The 14,986-nt window shown below is 44.0% G+C and overlaps 44 non-coding genes across 44 annotated transcripts; all 44 read right to left on the bottom strand.

Annotated features, from left to right (window-relative positions):
* Positions 1-171: 171 nt before the first annotated feature.
* On the bottom strand, positions 172-290 carry LOC133826372 (5S ribosomal RNA). Its single transcript, XR_009889095.1, has one exon. It is a non-coding gene; the product is annotated as a 5S ribosomal RNA (ribosomal RNA).
* A 219-nt stretch (positions 291-509) lies between these two features.
* On the bottom strand, positions 510-628 carry LOC133826630 (5S ribosomal RNA). The gene has a single exon (XR_009889344.1). It is a non-coding gene; the product is annotated as a 5S ribosomal RNA (ribosomal RNA).
* Positions 629-847: 219 nt separating this feature from the next.
* Positions 848-966, bottom strand: LOC133827838 (5S ribosomal RNA). The gene has a single exon (XR_009890489.1). It is a non-coding gene; the product is annotated as a 5S ribosomal RNA (ribosomal RNA).
* Positions 967-1,186: 220 nt separating this feature from the next.
* On the bottom strand, positions 1,187-1,305 carry LOC133827827 (5S ribosomal RNA). Its single transcript, XR_009890478.1, has one exon. It is a non-coding gene; the product is annotated as a 5S ribosomal RNA (ribosomal RNA).
* Positions 1,306-1,524: 219 nt separating this feature from the next.
* Positions 1,525-1,643, bottom strand: LOC133827816 (5S ribosomal RNA). The gene has a single exon (XR_009890467.1). It is a non-coding gene; the product is annotated as a 5S ribosomal RNA (ribosomal RNA).
* Positions 1,644-1,862: 219 nt separating this feature from the next.
* LOC133826072 (5S ribosomal RNA) lies at positions 1,863-1,981 on the bottom strand. The gene has a single exon (XR_009888807.1). It is a non-coding gene; the product is annotated as a 5S ribosomal RNA (ribosomal RNA).
* A 220-nt stretch (positions 1,982-2,201) lies between these two features.
* Positions 2,202-2,320, bottom strand: LOC133826371 (5S ribosomal RNA). Its single transcript, XR_009889094.1, has one exon. It is a non-coding gene; the product is annotated as a 5S ribosomal RNA (ribosomal RNA).
* A 219-nt stretch (positions 2,321-2,539) lies between these two features.
* LOC133826071 (5S ribosomal RNA) lies at positions 2,540-2,658 on the bottom strand. The gene has a single exon (XR_009888806.1). It is a non-coding gene; the product is annotated as a 5S ribosomal RNA (ribosomal RNA).
* A 220-nt stretch (positions 2,659-2,878) lies between these two features.
* Positions 2,879-2,997, bottom strand: LOC133827803 (5S ribosomal RNA). The gene has a single exon (XR_009890454.1). It is a non-coding gene; the product is annotated as a 5S ribosomal RNA (ribosomal RNA).
* Positions 2,998-3,215: 218 nt separating this feature from the next.
* LOC133827792 (5S ribosomal RNA) lies at positions 3,216-3,334 on the bottom strand. Its single transcript, XR_009890443.1, has one exon. It is a non-coding gene; the product is annotated as a 5S ribosomal RNA (ribosomal RNA).
* Positions 3,335-3,555: 221 nt separating this feature from the next.
* LOC133827781 (5S ribosomal RNA) lies at positions 3,556-3,674 on the bottom strand. The gene has a single exon (XR_009890431.1). It is a non-coding gene; the product is annotated as a 5S ribosomal RNA (ribosomal RNA).
* A 220-nt stretch (positions 3,675-3,894) lies between these two features.
* Positions 3,895-4,013, bottom strand: LOC133827769 (5S ribosomal RNA). Its single transcript, XR_009890420.1, has one exon. It is a non-coding gene; the product is annotated as a 5S ribosomal RNA (ribosomal RNA).
* A 220-nt stretch (positions 4,014-4,233) lies between these two features.
* Positions 4,234-4,352, bottom strand: LOC133827757 (5S ribosomal RNA). Its single transcript, XR_009890407.1, has one exon. It is a non-coding gene; the product is annotated as a 5S ribosomal RNA (ribosomal RNA).
* A 219-nt stretch (positions 4,353-4,571) lies between these two features.
* Positions 4,572-4,690, bottom strand: LOC133826131 (5S ribosomal RNA). Its single transcript, XR_009888863.1, has one exon. It is a non-coding gene; the product is annotated as a 5S ribosomal RNA (ribosomal RNA).
* A 220-nt stretch (positions 4,691-4,910) lies between these two features.
* On the bottom strand, positions 4,911-5,029 carry LOC133827745 (5S ribosomal RNA). Its single transcript, XR_009890395.1, has one exon. It is a non-coding gene; the product is annotated as a 5S ribosomal RNA (ribosomal RNA).
* A 220-nt stretch (positions 5,030-5,249) lies between these two features.
* LOC133826389 (5S ribosomal RNA) lies at positions 5,250-5,368 on the bottom strand. Its single transcript, XR_009889112.1, has one exon. It is a non-coding gene; the product is annotated as a 5S ribosomal RNA (ribosomal RNA).
* A 220-nt stretch (positions 5,369-5,588) lies between these two features.
* Positions 5,589-5,707, bottom strand: LOC133826653 (5S ribosomal RNA). The gene has a single exon (XR_009889366.1). It is a non-coding gene; the product is annotated as a 5S ribosomal RNA (ribosomal RNA).
* Positions 5,708-5,927: 220 nt separating this feature from the next.
* LOC133826070 (5S ribosomal RNA) lies at positions 5,928-6,046 on the bottom strand. The gene has a single exon (XR_009888805.1). It is a non-coding gene; the product is annotated as a 5S ribosomal RNA (ribosomal RNA).
* Positions 6,047-6,266: 220 nt separating this feature from the next.
* LOC133827733 (5S ribosomal RNA) lies at positions 6,267-6,385 on the bottom strand. Its single transcript, XR_009890384.1, has one exon. It is a non-coding gene; the product is annotated as a 5S ribosomal RNA (ribosomal RNA).
* A 219-nt stretch (positions 6,386-6,604) lies between these two features.
* On the bottom strand, positions 6,605-6,723 carry LOC133827721 (5S ribosomal RNA). The gene has a single exon (XR_009890373.1). It is a non-coding gene; the product is annotated as a 5S ribosomal RNA (ribosomal RNA).
* Positions 6,724-6,942: 219 nt separating this feature from the next.
* On the bottom strand, positions 6,943-7,061 carry LOC133827710 (5S ribosomal RNA). Its single transcript, XR_009890362.1, has one exon. It is a non-coding gene; the product is annotated as a 5S ribosomal RNA (ribosomal RNA).
* Positions 7,062-7,281: 220 nt separating this feature from the next.
* Positions 7,282-7,400, bottom strand: LOC133827699 (5S ribosomal RNA). The gene has a single exon (XR_009890350.1). It is a non-coding gene; the product is annotated as a 5S ribosomal RNA (ribosomal RNA).
* Positions 7,401-7,620: 220 nt separating this feature from the next.
* On the bottom strand, positions 7,621-7,739 carry LOC133827687 (5S ribosomal RNA). Its single transcript, XR_009890338.1, has one exon. It is a non-coding gene; the product is annotated as a 5S ribosomal RNA (ribosomal RNA).
* A 220-nt stretch (positions 7,740-7,959) lies between these two features.
* On the bottom strand, positions 7,960-8,078 carry LOC133827676 (5S ribosomal RNA). Its single transcript, XR_009890327.1, has one exon. It is a non-coding gene; the product is annotated as a 5S ribosomal RNA (ribosomal RNA).
* Positions 8,079-8,298: 220 nt separating this feature from the next.
* LOC133827665 (5S ribosomal RNA) lies at positions 8,299-8,417 on the bottom strand. The gene has a single exon (XR_009890316.1). It is a non-coding gene; the product is annotated as a 5S ribosomal RNA (ribosomal RNA).
* Positions 8,418-8,637: 220 nt separating this feature from the next.
* LOC133826414 (5S ribosomal RNA) lies at positions 8,638-8,756 on the bottom strand. The gene has a single exon (XR_009889136.1). It is a non-coding gene; the product is annotated as a 5S ribosomal RNA (ribosomal RNA).
* A 221-nt stretch (positions 8,757-8,977) lies between these two features.
* On the bottom strand, positions 8,978-9,095 carry LOC133827246 (5S ribosomal RNA). Its single transcript, XR_009889942.1, has one exon. It is a non-coding gene; the product is annotated as a 5S ribosomal RNA (ribosomal RNA).
* A 220-nt stretch (positions 9,096-9,315) lies between these two features.
* On the bottom strand, positions 9,316-9,434 carry LOC133827654 (5S ribosomal RNA). Its single transcript, XR_009890304.1, has one exon. It is a non-coding gene; the product is annotated as a 5S ribosomal RNA (ribosomal RNA).
* Positions 9,435-9,654: 220 nt separating this feature from the next.
* LOC133827642 (5S ribosomal RNA) lies at positions 9,655-9,773 on the bottom strand. The gene has a single exon (XR_009890294.1). It is a non-coding gene; the product is annotated as a 5S ribosomal RNA (ribosomal RNA).
* Positions 9,774-9,993: 220 nt separating this feature from the next.
* On the bottom strand, positions 9,994-10,112 carry LOC133827631 (5S ribosomal RNA). The gene has a single exon (XR_009890283.1). It is a non-coding gene; the product is annotated as a 5S ribosomal RNA (ribosomal RNA).
* A 220-nt stretch (positions 10,113-10,332) lies between these two features.
* On the bottom strand, positions 10,333-10,451 carry LOC133827627 (5S ribosomal RNA). Its single transcript, XR_009890279.1, has one exon. It is a non-coding gene; the product is annotated as a 5S ribosomal RNA (ribosomal RNA).
* A 220-nt stretch (positions 10,452-10,671) lies between these two features.
* On the bottom strand, positions 10,672-10,790 carry LOC133827626 (5S ribosomal RNA). The gene has a single exon (XR_009890278.1). It is a non-coding gene; the product is annotated as a 5S ribosomal RNA (ribosomal RNA).
* A 220-nt stretch (positions 10,791-11,010) lies between these two features.
* Positions 11,011-11,129, bottom strand: LOC133827625 (5S ribosomal RNA). Its single transcript, XR_009890277.1, has one exon. It is a non-coding gene; the product is annotated as a 5S ribosomal RNA (ribosomal RNA).
* Positions 11,130-11,349: 220 nt separating this feature from the next.
* LOC133827624 (5S ribosomal RNA) lies at positions 11,350-11,468 on the bottom strand. The gene has a single exon (XR_009890276.1). It is a non-coding gene; the product is annotated as a 5S ribosomal RNA (ribosomal RNA).
* A 220-nt stretch (positions 11,469-11,688) lies between these two features.
* On the bottom strand, positions 11,689-11,807 carry LOC133827622 (5S ribosomal RNA). Its single transcript, XR_009890274.1, has one exon. It is a non-coding gene; the product is annotated as a 5S ribosomal RNA (ribosomal RNA).
* A 220-nt stretch (positions 11,808-12,027) lies between these two features.
* LOC133826618 (5S ribosomal RNA) lies at positions 12,028-12,146 on the bottom strand. Its single transcript, XR_009889333.1, has one exon. It is a non-coding gene; the product is annotated as a 5S ribosomal RNA (ribosomal RNA).
* Positions 12,147-12,366: 220 nt separating this feature from the next.
* On the bottom strand, positions 12,367-12,485 carry LOC133827621 (5S ribosomal RNA). The gene has a single exon (XR_009890273.1). It is a non-coding gene; the product is annotated as a 5S ribosomal RNA (ribosomal RNA).
* Positions 12,486-12,705: 220 nt separating this feature from the next.
* Positions 12,706-12,824, bottom strand: LOC133826617 (5S ribosomal RNA). The gene has a single exon (XR_009889332.1). It is a non-coding gene; the product is annotated as a 5S ribosomal RNA (ribosomal RNA).
* Positions 12,825-13,044: 220 nt separating this feature from the next.
* On the bottom strand, positions 13,045-13,163 carry LOC133827620 (5S ribosomal RNA). The gene has a single exon (XR_009890272.1). It is a non-coding gene; the product is annotated as a 5S ribosomal RNA (ribosomal RNA).
* Positions 13,164-13,383: 220 nt separating this feature from the next.
* Positions 13,384-13,502, bottom strand: LOC133827619 (5S ribosomal RNA). Its single transcript, XR_009890271.1, has one exon. It is a non-coding gene; the product is annotated as a 5S ribosomal RNA (ribosomal RNA).
* Positions 13,503-13,722: 220 nt separating this feature from the next.
* LOC133827618 (5S ribosomal RNA) lies at positions 13,723-13,841 on the bottom strand. The gene has a single exon (XR_009890270.1). It is a non-coding gene; the product is annotated as a 5S ribosomal RNA (ribosomal RNA).
* Positions 13,842-14,061: 220 nt separating this feature from the next.
* On the bottom strand, positions 14,062-14,180 carry LOC133827617 (5S ribosomal RNA). The gene has a single exon (XR_009890269.1). It is a non-coding gene; the product is annotated as a 5S ribosomal RNA (ribosomal RNA).
* Positions 14,181-14,400: 220 nt separating this feature from the next.
* On the bottom strand, positions 14,401-14,519 carry LOC133827615 (5S ribosomal RNA). The gene has a single exon (XR_009890268.1). It is a non-coding gene; the product is annotated as a 5S ribosomal RNA (ribosomal RNA).
* Positions 14,520-14,728: 209 nt separating this feature from the next.
* Positions 14,729-14,847, bottom strand: LOC133827604 (5S ribosomal RNA). The gene has a single exon (XR_009890267.1). It is a non-coding gene; the product is annotated as a 5S ribosomal RNA (ribosomal RNA).
* Positions 14,848-14,986: the final 139 nt, after the last annotated feature.

Genomic DNA, 14,986 nt, shown 5'->3' with positions numbered 1-14,986 from the left:
CTTTTCTCCCCCGGATTGACTAGGAACTTCTTATTCGCTGCTTGTTAGTGACCACGGTATTAACCCCTCAAGGAAAACGAAATAAATGAGTTTTTAAAGATTTAAAACAAAAAATACAAACTTTTGAGCCGTAGGTGGATTTTTAAAGGGAAAAAAAAAATGATGTTTTCAGGGGTGCAACACGAGGACTTCCCAGGAGGTCAACCATCCTAGTACTACTCTCGCCCAAGCACGCTTAACTGCGGAGTTCTGATGGGATCCGGTGCATTAGTGCTGGTATGATCGCACCCGGAATGTTTGTTCCGCAATATTCATTTATAGCGAGCGCGTGTGTCCTCCCTTTTCTCCCCCGGATTGACTAGGAACTTCTTATTCGCTGCTTGTTAGTGACCACGGTATTAACCCCTCAAGGAAAACGAAATAAATGAGTTTTTAAAGATTTAAAACAAAAATACAAACTTTTGAGCCGTAGGTGGATTTTTAAAGGGAAAAAAAAAATGATGTTTTCAGGGGTGCAACACGAGGACTTCCCAGGAGGTCACCCATCCTAGTACTACTCTCGCCCAAGCACGCTTAAATACGGAGTTCTGATGGGATCCGGTGCATTAGTGCTGGTATGATCGCACCCGGAATGTTTGGTCCGCAATATTCATTTATAGCGAGCGCGTGTGTCCTCCCTTTTCTCCCCCGGATTGACTAGGAACTTCTTATTCGCTGCTTGTTAGTGACCACGGTATTAACCCCTCAAGGAAAACGAAATAAATGAGTTTTTAAAGATTAAAACAAAAATACAAACTTTTGAGCCGTAGGTGGATTTTTAAAGGGAAAAAAAAAAATGATGTTTTCAGGGGTGCAACACGAGGACTTCCCAGGAGGTCACCCATCCTAGTACTACTCTCGCCCAAGCACGCTTAACTGCGGAGTTCTGATGGGATCCGGTGCATTAGTGCTGGTATGATCGCACCCGGAATGTTTGGTCCGCAATATTCATTTATAGCGAGCGCGTGTGTCCTCCCTTTTCTCCCCCGGATTGACTAGGAACTTCTTATTCGCTGCTTGTTAGTGACCACGGTATTAACCCCTCAAGGAAAACGAAATAAATGAGTTTTTAAGATTTAAAACAAAAAATACAAACTTTTGAGCCGTAGGTGGATTTTTAAAGGGAAAAAAAAAAATGATGTCTTCAGGGGTGCAACACGAGGACTTCCCAGGAGGTCACCCATCCTAGTACTACTCTCGCCCAAGCACGCTTAACTGCGGAGTTCTGATGGGATCCGGTGCATTAGTGCTGGTATGATCGCACCCGGAATGTTTGTTCCGCAATATTCATTTATAGCGAGCGCGTGTGTCCTCCCTTTTCTCCCCCGGATTGACTAGGAACTTCTTATCCGCTGCTTGTTAGTGACCACGGTATTAACCCCTCAAGGAAAACGAAATAAATGAGTTTTTAAAGATTTAAAACAAAAAATACAAACTTTTGAGCCGTAGGTGGATTTTTAAAGGGAAAAAAAAAATGATGTTTCAGGGGTGCAACACGAGGACTTCCCAGGAGGTCACCCATCCTAGTACTACTCTCGCCCAAGCACGCTTAACTGCGGAGTTCTGATGGGATCCGGTGCATTAGTGCTGGTATGATCGCACCCGGAATGTTTGGTCCGCAATATTCATTTATAGCGAGCGCGTGTGTCCTCCCTTTTCTCCCCCGGATTGACTAGGAACTTCTTATTCGCTGCTTGTTAGTGACCACGGTATTAACCCCTCAAGGAAAACGAAATAAATGAGTTTTTAAAGATTTAAAACAAAAAATACAAACTTTTGAGCCGTAGGTGGATTTTTAAAGGGAAAAAAAAATGATGTTTTCAGGGGTGCAACACGAGGACTTCCCAGGAGGTCACCCATCCTAGTACTACTCTCGCCCAAGCACGCTTAACTACGGAGTTCTGATGGGATCCGGTGCATTAGTGCTGGTATGATCGCACCCGGAATGTTTGTTCCGCAATATTCATTTATAGCGAGCGCGTGTGTCCTCCCTTTTCTCCCCCGGATTGACTAGGAACTTCTTATTCGCTGCTTGTTAGTGACCACGGTATTAACCCCTCAAGGAAAACGAAATAAATGAGTTTTTAAAGATTTAAAACAAAAAATACAAACTTTTGAGCTGTAGGTGGATTTTTAAAGGGAAAAAAAAAATGATGTTTTCAGGGGTGCAACACGAGGACTTCCCAGGAGGTCAACCATCCTAGTACTACTCTCGCCCAAGCACGCTTAACTGCGGAGTTCTGATGGGATCCGGTGCATTAGTGCTGGTATGATCGCACCCGGAATGTTTGTTCCGCAATATTCATTTATAGCGAGCGCGTGTGTCCTCCCTTTTCTCCCCCGGATTGACTAGGAACTTCTTATTCGCTGCTTGTTAGTGACCACGGTATTAACCCCTCAAGGAAAACGAAATAAATGAGTTTTTAAAGATTTAAAACAAAAAATACAAACTTTTGAGCCGTAGGTGGATTTTTAAAGGGAAAAAAAAATGATGTTTTCAGGGGTGCAACACGAGGACTTCCCAGGAGGTCACCCATCCTAGTACTACTCTCGCCCAAGCACGCTTAACTACGGAGTTCTGATGGGATCCGGTGCATTAGTGCTGGTATGATCGCACCCGGAATGTTTGTTCCGCAATATTCATTTATAGCGAGCGCGTGTGTCCTCCCTTTTTCTCCCCCGGATTGACTAGGAACTTCTTATTCGCTGCTTGTTAGTGACCACGGTATTAACCCTCAAGGAAAACGAAATAAATGAGTTTTTAAAGATTTAAAACAAAAAATACAAACTTTTGAGCCGTAGGTGGATTTTTAAAGGGAAAAAAAAAATGATGTTTTCAGGGGTGCAACACGAGGACTTCCCAGGAGGTCACCCATCCTAGTACTACTCTCGCCCAAGCACGCTTAACTGCGGAGTTCTGATGGGATCCGGTGCATTAGTGCTGGTATGATCGCACCCGGAATGTTTGTTCCGCAATATTCATTTATAGCGAGCGCGTGTGTCCTCCCTTTTCTCCCCCGGATTGACTAGGAACTTCTTATTCGCTGCTTGTTAGTGACCACGGTATTAACCCCTCAAGGAAAACGAAATAAATGAGTTTTTAAAGATTTAAAACAAAAAATACAAACTTTGAGCCGTAGGTGGATTTTTAAAGGAAAAAAAAAATGATGTTTTCAGGGGTGCAACACGAGGACTTCCCAGGAGGTCACCCATCCTAGTACTACTCTCGCCCAAGCACGCTTAACTGCGGAGTTCTGATGGGATCCGGTGCATTAGTGCTGGTATGATCGCACCCGGAATGTTTGGTCCGCAATATTCATTTATAGCGAGCGCGTGTGTCCTCCCTTTTCTCCCCCGGATTGACTAGGAACTTCTTATTCGCTGCTTGTTAGTGACCACGGTATTAACCCCTCAAGGAAAACGAAATAAATGAGTTTTTAAAGATTTAAAACAAAAAATACAAACTTTTGAGCCGTAGGTGGATTTTTAAAGGGAAAAAAAAAAATGATGTCTTCAGGGGTGCAACACGAGGACTTCCCAGGAGGTCACCCATCCTAGTACTACTCTCGCCCAAGCACGCTTAACTGCGGAGTTCTGATGGGATCCGGTGCATTAGTGCTGGTATGATCGCACCCGGAATGTTTGGTCCGCAATATTCATTTATAGCGAGCGCGTGTGTCCTCCCTTTTCTCCCCCGGATTGACTAGGAACTTCTTATTCGCTGCTTGTTAGTGACCACGGTATTAACCCCTCAAGGAAAACGAAATAAATGAGATTTTAAAGATTTAAAACAAAAAATACAAACTTTTGAGCCGTAGGTGGATTTTTAAAGGGAAAAAAAAAATGATGTTTTCAGGGGTGCAACACGAGGACTTCCCAGGAGGTCACCCATCCTAGTACTACTCTCGCCCAAGCACGCTTAACTGCGGAGTTCTGATGGGATCCGGTGCATTAGTGCTGGTATGATCGCACCCGGAATGTTTGGTCCGCAATATTCATTTATAGCGAGCGCGTGTGTCCTCCCTTTTCTCCCCCGGATTGACTAGGAACTTCTTATTCGCTGCTTGTTAGTGACCACGGTATTAACCCCTCAAGGAAAACGAAATAAATGAGTTTTTAAAGATTTAAAACAAAAAATACAAACTTTTGAGCCGTAGGTGGATTTTTAAAGGGAAAAAAAAAATGATGTTTTCAGGGGTGCAACACGAGGACTTCCCAGGAGGTCACCCATCCTAGTACTACTCTCGCCCAAGCACGCTTAACTGCGGAGTTCTGATGGGATCCGGTGCATTAGTGCTGGTATGATCGCACCCGGAATGTTTGTTCCGCAATATTCATTTATAGCGAGCGCGTGTGTCCTCCCTTTTCTCCCCCGGATTGACTAGGAACTTCTTATTCGCTGCTTGTTAGTGACCACGGTATTAACCCCTCAAGGAAAACGAAATAAATGAGTTTTTAAAGATTTAAAACAAAAAATACAAACTTTTGAGCCGTAGGTGGATTTTTAAAGGGAAAAAAAAATGATGTTTTCAGGGGTGCAACACGAGGACTTCCCAGGAGGTCACCCATCTTAGTACTACTCTCGCCCAAGCACGCTTAACTGCGGAGTTCTGATGGGATCCGGTGCATTAGTGCTGGTATGATCGCACCCGGAATGTTTGGTCCGCAATATTCATTTATAGCGAGCGCGTGTGTCCTCCCTTTTCTCCCCCGGATTGACTAGGAACTTCTTATTCGCTGCTTGTTAGTGACCACGGTATTAACCCCTCAAGGAAAACGAAATAAATGAGTTTTTAAAGATTTAAAACAAAAAATACAAACTTTTGAGCCGTAAGTGGATTTTTAAAGGGAAAAAAAAAATGATGTTTTCAGGGGTGCAACACGAGGACTTCCCAGGAGGTCACCCATCCTAGTACTACTCTCGCCCAAGCACGCTTAACTGCGGAGTTCTGATGGGATCCGGTGCATTAGTGCTGGTATGATCGCACCCGGAATGTTTGGTCCGCAATATTCATTTATAGCGAGCGCGTGTGTCCTCCCTTTTCTCCCCCGGATTGACTAGGAACTTCTTATTCGCTGCTTGTTAGTGACCACGGTATTAACCCCTCAAGGAAAACGAAATAAATGAGTTTTTAAAGATTTAAAACAAAAAATACAAACTTTTGAGCCGTAGGTGGATTTTTAAAGGGAAAAAAAAAATGATGTTTTCAGGGGTGCAACACGAGGACTTCCCAGGAGGTCACCCATCCTAGTACTACTCTCGCCCAAGCACGCTTAACTGCGGAGTTCTGATGGGATCTGGTGCATTAGTGCTGGTATGATCGCACCCGGAATGTTTGTTCCGCAATATTCATTTATAGCGAGCGCGTGTGTCCTCCCTTTTCTCCCCCGGATTGACTAGGAACTTCTTATTCGCTGCTTGTTAGTGACCACGGTATTAACCCCTCAAGGAAAACGAAATAAATGAGTTTTTAAAGATTTAAAACAAAAAATACAAACTTTTGAGCCGTAGGTGGATTTTTAAAGGGAAAAAAAAAATGATGTTTTCAGGGGTGCAACACGAGGACTTCCCAGGAGGTCACCCATCCTAGTACTACTCTCGCCAAAGCACGCTTAACTGCGGAGTTCTGATGGGATCCGGTGCATTAGTGCTGGTATGATCGCACCCGGAATGTTTGTTCCGCAATATTCATTTATAGCGAGCGCGTGTGTCCTCCCTTTTCTCCCCCGGATTGACTAGGAACTTCTTATTCGCTGCTTGTTAGTGACCACGGTATTAACCCCTCAAGGAAAACGAAATAAATGAGTTTTTAAAGATTTAAAACAAAAAATACAAACTTTTGAGCCGTAGGTGGATTTTTAAAGGGAAAAAAAAAATGATGTTTTCAGGGGTGCAACACGAGGACTTCCCAGGAGGTCACCCATCCTAGTACTACTCTCGCCCAAGCACGCTTAACTACGGAGTTCTGATGGGATCCGGTGCATTAGTGCTGGTATGATCGCACCCGGAATGTTTGTTCCGCAATATTCATTTATAGCGAGCGCGTGTGTCCTCCCTTTTCTCCCCCGGATTGACTAGGAACTTCTTATTCGCTGCATGTTAGTGACCACGGTATTAACCCCTCAAGGAAAACGAAATAAATGAGTTTTTAAAGATTTAAAACAAAAAATACAAACTTTTGAGCCGTAGGTGGATTTTTAAATGGAAAAAAAAAATGATGTTTTCAGGGGTGCAACACGAGGACTTCCCAGGAGGTCACCCATCCTAGTACTACTCTCGCCCAAGCACGCTTAACTGCGGAGTTCTGATGGGATCCGGTGCATTAGTGCTGGTATGATCGCACCCGGAATGTTTGTTCCGCAATATTCATTTATAGCGAGCGCGTGTGTCCTCCCTTTTCTCCCCCGGATTGACTAGGAACTTCTTATTCGCTGCTTGTTAGTGACCACGGTATTAACCCCTCAAGGAAAACGAAATAAATGAGTTTTTAAAGATTTAAAACAAAAAATACAAACTTTTGAGCCGTAGGTGGATTTTTAAAGGGAAAAAAAAATGATGTTTTCAGGGGTGCAACACGAGGACTTCCCAGGAGGTCACCCATCCTAGTACTACTCTCGCCCAAGCACGCTTAACTGCGGAGTTCTGATGGGATCCGGTGCATTAGTGCTGGTATGATCGCACCCGGAATGTTTGTTCCGCAATATTCATTTATAGCGAGCGCGTGTGTCCTCCCTTTTCTCCCCCGGATTGACTAGGAACTTCTTATTCGCTGCTTGTTAGTGACCACGGTATTAACCCCTCAAGGAAAACGAAATAAATGAGTTTTTAAAGATTTAAAACAAAAAATACAAACTTTTGAGCCGTAGGTGGATTTTTAAAGGGAAAAAAAAATGATGTTTTCAGGGGTGCAACACGAGGACTTCCCAGGAGGTCACCCATCCTAGTACTACTCTCGCCCAAGCACGCTTAACTGCGGAGTTCTGATGGGATCCGGTGCATTAGTGCTGGTATGATCGCACCCGGAATGTTTGGTCCGCAATATTCATTTATAGCGAGCGCGTGTGTCCTCCCTTTTCTCCCCCGGATTGACTAGGAACTTCTTATTCGCTGCTTGTTAGTGACCACGGTATTAACCCCTCAAGGAAAACGAAATAAATGAGTTTTTAAAGATTTAAAACAAAAAATAAAAACTTTTGAGCCGTAGGTGGATTTTTAAAGGGAAAAAAAAAATGATGTCTTCAGGGGTGCAACACGAGGACTTCCCAGGAGGTCACCCATCCTAGTACTACTCTCGCCCAAGCACGCTTAACTGCGGAGTTCTGATGGGATCCGGTGCATTAGTGCTGGTATGATCGCACCCGGAATGTTTGTTCCGCAATATTCATTTATAGCGAGCGCGTGTGTCCTCCCTTTTCTCCCCCGGATTGACTAGGAACTTCTTATTCGCTGCTTGTTAGTGACCACGGTATTAACCCCTCAAGGAAAACGAAATAAATGAGTTTTTAAAGATTTAAAACAAAAAATACAAACTTTTGAGCCGTAGGTGGATTTTTAAAGGGAAAAAAAAAATGATGTTTTCAGGGGTGCAACACGAGGACTTCCCAGGAGGTCACCCATCCTAGTACTACTCTCGCCCAAGCACGCTTAACTGCGGAGTTCTGATGGGATCCGGTGCATTAGTGCTGGTATGATCGCACCCAGAATGTTTGGTCCGCAATATTCATTTATAGCGAGCGCGTGTGTCCTCCCTTTTCTCCCCCGGATTGACTAGGAACTTCTTATTCGCTGCTTGTTAGTGACCACGGTATTAACCCCTCAAGGAAAACGAAATAAATGAGTTTTTAAAGATTTAAAACAAAAAATACAAACTTTTGAGCCGTAGGTGGATTTTTAAAGGGAAAAAAAAAATGATGTTTTCAGGGGTGCAACACGAGGACTTCCCAGGAGGTCACCCATCCTAGTACTACTCTCGCCCAAGCACGCTTAACTGCGGAGTTCTGATGGGATCCGGTGCATTAGTGCTGGTATGATCGCACCCGGAATGTTTGGTCCGCAATATTCATTTATAGCGAGCGCGTGTGTCCTCCCTTTTCTCCCCCGGATTGACTAGGAACTTCTTATTCGCTGCTTGTTAGTGACCACGGTATTAACCCCTCAAGGAAAACGAAATAAATGAGTTTTTAAAGATTTAAAACAAAAAATACAAACTTTTGAGCCGTAGGTGGATTTTTAAAGGGAAAAAAAAAATGATGTTTTCAGGGGTGCAACACGAGGACTTCCCAGGAGGTCACCCATCCTAGTACTACTCTCGCCCAAGCACGCTTAACTGCGGAGTTCTGATGGGATCCGGTGCATTAGTGCTGGTATGATCGCACCCGGAATGTTTGTTCCGCAATATTCATTTATAGCGAGCGCGTGTGTCCTCCCTTTTCTCCCCCGGATTGACTAGGAACTTCTTATTCGCTGCTTGTTAGTGACCACGGTATTAACCCCTCAAGGAAAACGAAATAAATGAGTATTTAAAGATTTAAAACAAAAAATACAAACTTTTGAGCCGTAGGTGGATTTTTAAAGGGAAAAAAAAAATGATGTTTTCAGGGGTGCAACACGAGGACTTCCCAGGAGGTCACCCATCCTAGTACTACTCTCGCCCAAGCACGCTTAACTGCGGAGTTCTGATGGGATCCGGTGCATTAGAGCTGGTATGATCGCACCCGGAATGTTTGTTCCGCAATATTCATTTATAGCGAGCGCGTGTGTCCTCCCTTTTCTCCCCCGGATTGACTAGGAACTTCTTATTCGCTGCTTGTTAGTGACCACGGTATTAACCCCTCAAGGAAAACGAAATAAATGAGTTTTTAAAGATTTAAAACAAAAAATACAAACTTTTGAGCCGTAGGTGGATTTTTAAAGGGAAAAAAAAAAATGATGTTTTCAGGGGTGCAACACGAGGACTTCCCAGGAGGTCACCCATCCTAGTACTACTCTCCCCAAGCACGCTTAACTGCGGAGTTCTGATGGGATCCGGTGCATTAGTGCTGGTATGATCGCACCCGGAATGTTTGGTCCGCAATATTCATTTATAGCGAGCGCGTGTGTCCTCCCTTTTCTCCCCCGGATTGACTAGGAACTTCTTATTCGCTGCTTGTTAGTGACCACGGTATTAACCCCTCAAGGAAAACGAAATAAATGAGTTTTTAAAGATTTAAAACAAAAAATACAAACTTTTGAGCCGTAGGTGGATTTTTAAAGGGAAAAAATAAATGATGTTTTCAGGGGTGCAACACGAGGACTTCCCAGGAGGTCACCCATCCTAGTACTACTCTCGCCCAAGCACGCTTAACTGCGGAGTTCTGATGGGATCCGGTGCATTAGTGCTGGTATGATCGCACCCGGAATGTTTGGTCCGCAATATTCATTTATTGCGAGCGCGTGTGTCCTCCCTTTTCTCCCCCGGATTGACTAGAAACTTCTTATTCGCTGCTTGTTAGTGACCACGGTATTAACCCCTCAAGGAAAACGAAATAAATGAGTTTTTAAAGATTTAAAACAAAAAATACAAACTTTTGAGCCGTAGGTGGATTTTTAAAGGGAAAAAAAAAATGATGTTTTCAGGGGTGCAACACGAGGACTTCCCAGGAGGTCACCCATCCTAGTACTACTCTCGCCCAAGCACGCTTAACTGCGGAGTTCTGATGGGATCCGGTGCATTAGTGCTGGTATGATCGCACCCGGAATGTTTGTTCCGCAATATTCATTTATAGCGAGCGCGTGTGTCCTCCCTTTTCTCCCCCGGATTGACTAGGAACTTCTTATTCGCTGCTTGTTAGTGACCACGGTATTAACCCCTCAAGGAAAACGAAATAAATGAGTTTTTAAAGATTTAAAACAAAAAATAAAAACTTTTGAGCCGTAGGTGGATTTTTAAAGGGAAAAAAAAAATGATGTCTTCAGGGGTGCAACACGAGGACTTCCCAGGAGGTCACCCATCCTAGTACTACTCTCGCCCAAGCACGCTTAACTGCGGAGTTCTGATGGGATCCGGTGCATTAGTGCTGGTATGATCGCACCCGGAATGTTTGTTCCGCAATATTCATTTATAGCGAGCGCGTGTGTCCTCCCTTTTCTCCCCCGGATTGACTAGGAACTTCTTATTCGCTGCTTGTTAGTGACCACGGTATTAACCCCTCAAGGAAAACGAAATAAATGAGTTTTTAAAGATTTAAAACAAAAAATACAAACTTTTGAGCCGTAGGTGGATTTTTAAAGGGAAAAAAAAAATGATGTTTTCAGGGGTGCAACACGAGGACTTCCCAGGAGGTCACCCATCCTAGTACTACTCTCGCCCAAGCACGCTTAACTGCGGAGTTCTGATGGGATCCGGTGCATTAGTGCTGGTATGATCGCACCCGGAATGTTTGGTCCGCAATATTCATTTATAGCGAGCGCGTGTGTCCTCCCTTTTCTCCCCCGGATTGACTAGGAACTTCTTATTCGCTGCTTGTTAGTGACCACGGTATTAACCCCTCAAGGAAAACGAAATAAATGAGTTTTTAAAGATTTAAAACAAAAAATACAAACTTTTGAGCCGTAGGTGGATTTTTAAAGGGAAAAAAAAAATGATGTTTTCAGGGGTGCAACACGAGGACTTCCCAGGAGGTCACCCATCCTAGTACTACTCTCGCCCAAGCACGCTTAACTGCGGAGTTCTGATGGGATCCGGTGCATTAGTGCTGGTATGATCGCACCCGGAATGTTTGGTCCGCAATATTCATTTATAGCGAGCGCGTGTGTCCTCCCTTTTCTCCCCCGGATTGACTAGGAACTTCTTATTCGCTGCTTGTTAGTGACCACGGTATTAACCCCTCAAGGAAAACGAAATAAATGAGTTTTTAAAGATTTAAAACAAAAAATACAAACTTTTGAGCCGTAGGTGGATTTTTAAAGGGAAAAAAAAAATGATGTTTTCAGGGGTGCAACACGAGGACTTCCCAGGAGGTCACCCATCCTAGTACTACTCTCGCCCAAGCACGCTTAACTGCGGAGTTCTGATGGGATCCGGTGCATTAGTGCTGGTATGATCGCACCCGGAATGTTTGTTCCGCAATATTCATTTATAGCGAGCGCGTGTGTCCTCCCTTTTCTCCCCCGGATTGACTAGGAACTTCTTATTCGCTGCTTGTTAGTGACCACGGTATTAACCCCTCAAGGAAAACGAAATAAATGAGTTTTTAAAGATTTAAAACAAAAAATACAAACTTTTGAGCCGTAGGTGGATTTTTAAAGGGAAAAAAAAAATGATGTTTTCAGGGGTGCAACACGAGGACTTCCCAGGAGGTCACCCATCCTAGTACTACTCTCGCCCAAGCACGCTTAACTGCGGAGTTCTGATGGGATCCGGTGCATTAGTGCTGGTATGATCGCACCCGGAATGTTTGTTCCGCAATATTCATTTATAGCGAGCGCGTGTGTCCTCCCTTTTCTCCCCCGGATTGACTAGGAACTTCTTATTCGCTGCTTGTTAGTGACCACGGTATTAACCCCTCAAGGAAAACGAAATAAATGAGTTTTTAAAGATTTAAAACAAAAAATACAAACTTTTGAGCCGTAGGTGGATTTTTAAAGGGAAAAAAAAAATGATGTTTTCAGGGGTGCAACACGAGGACTTCCCAGGAGGTCACCCATCCTAGTACTACTCTCGCCCAAGCACGCTTAACTGCGGAGTTCTGATGGGATCCGGTGCATTAGTGCTGGTATGATCGCACCCGGAATGTTTGTTCCGCAATATTCATTTATAGCGAGCGCGTGTGTCCTCCCTTTTCTCCCCCGGATTGACTAGGAACTTCTTATTCGCTGCTTGTTAGTGACCACGGTATTAACCCCTCAAGGAAAACGAAATAAATGAGTTTTTAAAGATTTAAAACAAAAAATACAAACTTTTGAGCCGTAGGTGGATTTTTAAAGGGAAAAAAAAAATGATGTTTTCAGGGGTGCAACACGAGGACTTCCCAGGAGGTCACCCATCCTAGTACTACTCTCGCCCAAGCACGCTTAACTGCGGGGTTCTGATGGGATCCGGTGCATTAGTGCTGGTATGATCGCACCCGGAATGTTTGGTCCGCAATATTCATTTATAGCGAGCGCGTGTGTCCTCCCTTTTCTCCCCCGGATTGACTAGGAACTTCTTATTCGCTGCTTGTTAGTGACCACGGTATTAACCCCTCAAGGAAAACGAAATAAATGAGTTTTTAAAGATTTAAAACAAAAAATACAAACTTTTGAGCCGTAGGTGGATTTTTAAAGGGAAAAAATAAATGATGTTTTCAGGGGTGCAACACGAGGACTTCCCAGGAGGTCACCCATCCTAGTACTACTCTCGCCCAAGCACGCTTAACTGCGGAGTTCTGATGGGATCCGGTGCATTAGTGCTGGTATGATCGCACCCGGAATGTTTGTTCCGCAATATTCATTTATAGCGAGCGCGTGTGTCCTCCCTTTTCTCCCCCGGATTGACTAGGAACTTCTTATTCGCTGCTTGTTAGTGACCACGGTATTAACCCCTCAAGGAAAACGAAATAAATGAGTTTTTAAAGATTTAAAACAAAAAATACAAACTTTTGAGCCGTAGGTGGATTTTTAAAGGGAAAAAAAAAATGATGTTTTCAGGGGTGCAACACGAGGACTTCCCAGGAGGTCACCCATCCTAGTACTACTCTCGCCCAAGCACGCTTAACTGCGGGGTTCTGATGGGATCCGGTGCATTAGTGCTGGTATGATCGCACCCGGAATGTTTGGTCCGCAATATTCATTTATAGCGAGCGCGTGTGTCCTCCCTTTTCTCCCCCGGATTGACTAGGAACTTCTTATTCGCTGCTTGTTAGTGACCACGGTATTAACCCCTCAAGGAAAACGAAATAAATGAGTTTTTAAAGATTTAAAACAAAAAATACAAACTTTTGAGCCGTAGGTGGATTTTTAAAGGGAAAAAAAAAATGATGTTTTCAGGGGTGCAACACGAGGACTTCCCAGGAGGTCACCCATCCTAGTACTACTCTCGCCCAAGCACGCTTAACTGCGGAGTTCTGATGGGATCCGGTGCATTAGTGCTGGTATGATCGCACCCGGAATGTTTGGTCCGCAATATTCATTTATAGCGAGCGCGTGTGTCCTCCCTTTTCTCCCCCGGATTGACTAGGAACTTCTTATTCGCTGCTTGTTAGTGACCACGGTATTAACCCCTCAAGGAAAACGAAATAAATGAGTTTTTAAAGATTTAAAACAAAAAATACAAACTTTTGAGCCGTAGGTGGATTTTTAAAGGGAAAAAAAAAATGATGTTTTCAGGGGTGCAACACGAGGACTTCCCAGGAGGTCACCCATCCTAGTACTACTCTCGCCCAAGCACGCTTAACTGCGGAGTTCTGATGGGATCCGGTGCATTAGTGCTGGTATGATCGCACCCGGAATGTTTGTTCCGCAATATTCATTTATAGCGAGCGCGTGTGTCCTCCCTTTTCTCCCCCGGATTGACTAGGAACTTCTTATTCGCTGCTTGTTAGTGACCACGGTATTAACCCCTCAAGGAAAACGAAATAAATGAGTTTTTAAAGATTTAAAACAAAAAATACAAACTTTTGAGCCGTAGGTGGATTTTTAAAGGGAAAAAAAAAATGATGTTTTCAGGGGTGCAACACGAGGACTTCCCAGGAGGTCACCCATCCTAGTACTACTCTCGCCCAAGCACGCTTAACTGCGGAGTTCTGATGGGATCCGGTGCATTAGTGCTGGTATGATCGCACCCGGAATGTTTGTTCCGCAATATTCATTTATAGCGAGCGCGTGTGTCCTCCCTTTTCTCCCCCGGATTGACTAGGAACTTCTTATTCGCTGCTTGTTAGTGACCACGGTATTAACCCCTCAAGGAAAACGAAATAAATGAGTTTTTAAAGATTTAAAACAAAAAATACAAACTTTTGAGCCGTAGGTGGATTTTTAAAGGGAAAAAAAAAATGATGTTTTCAGGGGTGCAACACGAGGACTTCCCAGGAGGTCACCCATCCTAGTACTACTCTCGCCCAAGCACGCTTAACTGCGGAGTTCTGATGGGATCCGGTGCATTAGTGCTGGTATGATCGCACCCGGAATGTTTGGTCCGCAATATTCATTTATAGCGAGCGCGTGTGTCCTCCCTTTTCTCCCCCGGATTGACTAGGAACTTCTTATTCGCTGCTTGTTAGTGACCACGGTATTAACCCCTCAAGGAAAACGAAATAAATGAGTTTTTAAAGATTTAAAACAAAAAATACAAACTTTTGAGCCGTAGGTGGATTTTTAAAGGGAAAAAAAAAATGATGTTTTCAGGGGTGCAACACGAGGACTTCCCAGGAGGTCACCCATCCTAGTACTACTCTCGCCCAAGCACGCTTAACTGCGGAGTTCTGATGGGATCCGGTGCATTAGTGCTGGTATGATCGCACCCGGAATGTTTGGTCCGCAATATTCATTTATAGCGAGCGCGTGTGTCCTCCCTTTTCTCCCCCGGATTGACTAGGAACTTCTTATTCGCTGCTTGTTAGTGACCACGGTATTAACCCCTCAAGGAAAACGAAATAAATGAGTTTTTAAAGATTTAAAACAAAAAATACAAACTTTTGAGCCGTAGGTGGATTTTTAAAGGGAAAAAATTCAGGGGTGCAACACGAGGACTTCCCAGGAGGTCACCCATCCTAGTACTACTCTCGCCCAAGCACGCTTAACTGCGGAGTTCTGATGGGATCCGGTGCATTAGTGCTGGTATGATCGCACCCGGAATGTTTGTTCCGCAATATTCATTTATAGCGAGCGCGTGTGTCCTCCCTTTTCTCCCCCGGATTGACTAGGAACTTCTTATTCGCTGCTTGTTAGTGACCACGGTATTAACCCCTCAAGGAAAACGAAATAAATGAG

This window comes from Humulus lupulus, chromosome 3 (assembly GCF_963169125.1).
Source record: "Humulus lupulus chromosome 3, drHumLupu1.1, whole genome shotgun sequence".
Taxonomy (NCBI): domain Eukaryota; kingdom Viridiplantae; phylum Streptophyta; class Magnoliopsida; order Rosales; family Cannabaceae; genus Humulus; species Humulus lupulus.
This window is presented reverse-complemented; position numbering and strand designations above follow the sequence as displayed.